Raw genomic sequence first — 3,397 nt, 5'->3', positions numbered from 1 at the left:
AAAAAGGCTTGAAATCCAAACAAAACTTCTTTTTTCTTTTTTTTCCCTCAATTATCAAACCACATCAGACAAAACTTTCAAAGATTTAAGTCTTATATTGTTCTTCCAATGGGTCAAGGTCTGTTTGATTTTAAGAAATGGAGAGTCCACCGCTCGAGGATTTTTAAGAAATGTAAAACTTGTCCTGGGTGTGCTCCTGCCTTCCGCCCGAGTGCAGCTGGGAAGGCTCCAGGGTCCCTGCGGCCCCGAGAGGGACAAGCGATATATGAATGGATGGATAAAATCACCATGTATGTTGCAGGGCACCTTGCTTGTGCAGTTTCCACTATCTTACAAAGAGAGAAAGCCTTTTTGCCTTTGATAAGTGTCAACGCCGGACAGAAAACGACATGTCCTTATTTACTTTATTCCTACGTCAAAAGATTGTTTGAAAATGAAATCTTTTTTCAAGAAAATATTTTATCAATTAAATGTAATATTTAATAAACTTAAAGTTCATTTTTAATGTTGTATTAAAAAAAAAAAAAGATTCTTGTCACTTAAGTCCGCATTAGTCCCTCTCCCATAGTGGCGTTATTCGGAGTGGTACCTTCAAAAGTTTCATTGCCGATCTATTTTGCCGATCTTGTGGCTTTTTTTAGCTTGCTTGCAAGGAGGGCCGTCCTAATGCGTTGGAAGAATCCCATGCCTCTCACTCAAAGTGGGTAAAAGATGCTCTGTCCTTTTGAGGTTGGAAAAGAAGTGGCACTGTTTTCGGGGCTCTGATGCAAAGTTCACCAAAATTTGGCACTCATTACAGGAACATGTTGATTCCTTGAGCCTGGATACTGCTGCTATTGTTTAGGCGCACCCCATTGATCAACTTAAAATTCTCAGTTTACTTGCTAAATATTATATTATTATTTAATGGACCACAATGGAAACAAGCTTTTTGTGCCATCCATTTGCCTTTTTAAAGCATTACATGGATTCAAGTCTTTAAAATGTCAAACTTCTCAATTAATCAATCAGTACATTCCAAGGTATTGTAGTGGCGCACACTAATTTAATTGTATTATTACCTCAGTAGGGTTTTTAATTTAAAAAAAAATTTTTTTGGGGGGGGGTCATGTAAGTGTGTGTTGTATACATATATGCGTATCCTTGGTTTTATGTTTTCATAACACTTTACTGTGTGTGTGTATGTATGTATGTATGTATGTATGTAAGCATATACACTATATTGCCAAAAGTATTTGGCCACCCACCCAAGCGATGAAAATCAGGTGTCCTAATCGCTTGGCCCAGCCACAGGTGTATAAAATGAAGCACTTAGGCATGGGGTCTGTTTCTACAAACATTTGTGAAAGAATGGGCTGCTCTCAGGAGCTCAGCGTGGAACTATCATAGGATGCCACCTGTGCAACAAATCCAGTCGTGAAATTTCCTCGCTACTAAACATTCCAAAGTCAACTGTCAGCTTTATTGTAAGAAAATGGAAGAGTTTGGGAACAGCAACTCAGCCACGAAATGGTAGGCCACGTAAACTGACAGAGGGGTCAGCGGATGCTGAAGCGCATAGTAGACTTTCTGCACAGGCAGTTGCTACAGAACTCCGAACTTCATGTGACTTTCCAATTAGTCCACGTACAGTACGCACAGAGCTTCATGGAATGGGTTTCCATGGCCGTGCAGCTGCCTCTAAGCCATACATCACTAAGTCCAATGCAAAGCGTGCAGTGGTGTAAAGCACGTCGCCACTGGACTCTAGAGCAGTGGAGACGCCTTCTCTAGAGTGATGAATCACGCTTTTCCATCTGGCAATCTGATGGACGAGTCTGGGTTTGGAGGTTGCCAGGAGAACGGTACATTTCGGACTGCATTGTGCCGAGTGTGAAATTTGGAGGAATTATGGTGTGGGGTTGTTTTTCAGGAGTTGGGCTTGGCCCCTTAGTTCCAGTGAAAGGAACTTTGAATGTTCCAGGATACCAAAACATGTTGGACAATTCCATGCTCCCAACCTTGTGGGAACAGTTTGGAGCGGGCCCCTTCCTCTTCCAACATGACCGTGCACCAGTGCACAAAGCAAGGTTCATAAAGACATGGATGACAGAGTCTGGTATGGATGAACCTGACTGGCCTGCACAGAGTCCTGACCTGAACCCGATAGAACACCTTTGGGATGAATTAGAACGGAGACTGAGAGCCAGGCCTTCTCGACCAACATCAGTGTGTGACCTCACCAATGCGCTTTTGGAGGAATGGTGGAAAATTGCTATAAACACACAACCTTGTGGACAGCCTTCCAAGAAGAGTTGAAGCTGTAATAGCTGCAAATGGTGGACCCATTGAACCCTATGGGTTAGGAATGGGATGGCACTTCAAGTTCATATGTGAGTCAAGTCAGGCGGACAAATAGTTTTGGCAATATAGTGCAGTGTTTTTCAACCACTGTGTCGCGAAATATTGTCTGGTGTGCCGTGGGAAATTATGCAACTTCACCTAATTGGTCCAAAAAATATTTTTTGCAAATCAATAATTATAATCTGCAAATAATGTGCCGTTGCTTAGTGTCTGTGCTGTGTAAAACTCGGCAGGGTAACCACGTAATACTCCATGTCAGTAGGTGGCAGTAGGTAGTTAATTGCTTTGCAAAAGTCGGAATGTGTCGGGTGAGATGAAGATAGTTTGTCGTGATCCCAATATGCAGAGCACAGCGGGAGGCAATGTGCAGGTAAGAAGGTATGTAATGCTTAAACCAAAAATGAACGAAAGGAAAAGGCAAAGGCTATGCAAAACGAAAGTAAAACTGAACTGGCTACGAAGTCAACAAAAACAGAATGCTGGACGACAGCAAAAACTTACGGCGTCCGCAAAGTTAATCCGTACATGACATGACAATCAACAATGTCTACACAAAGAAGGATTGCAACAGCTTCTTGTGGGTGTGTGGAATAGCGCTCAAAGGAAGACACCAACAAAACAGGAAGAGCCACCAAAATAACAGCGCAAGACAAGAACTAAAGCACTACACACAGGAAAACACGACAACCTTGTGGAGTTTCATTTTTTAACGTTTTCTGCTGGTGGTGTATGTGCCTCCGTATGTTTTTATGAAAAAAATGTGCCTCACCTCAAAAAAGGTTGAAAAAAAACTGATAGTGTACTGTATATACTTTTTTTTTTCTCTTCACTGACTGTTAAGATTAGTCTTACTGAATTGTGTCTTCTTGTTTTCTCCTTCCCCCTGTTGTTTGTTTTTTTGTGGACATTTGCATTGGCAACATTTCAATGTATACTGCTGTATGTGTTGTAAAAATTTAAAATCCTAAATAAATCTTAAATTAAAAAAAAAAAAAATCTTCTCGGTGGGTCTTTCTGTTGCGCTTGAGCGTGTTTGCCACTGCGCACGCGCGAA

The sequence above is a fragment of the Entelurus aequoreus genome, linkage group LG12 (genome assembly GCF_033978785.1).
Source record: "Entelurus aequoreus isolate RoL-2023_Sb linkage group LG12, RoL_Eaeq_v1.1, whole genome shotgun sequence".
Taxonomy (NCBI): Eukaryota; Metazoa; Chordata; class Actinopteri; order Syngnathiformes; family Syngnathidae; genus Entelurus; species Entelurus aequoreus.
This window is presented reverse-complemented; position numbering follows the sequence as displayed.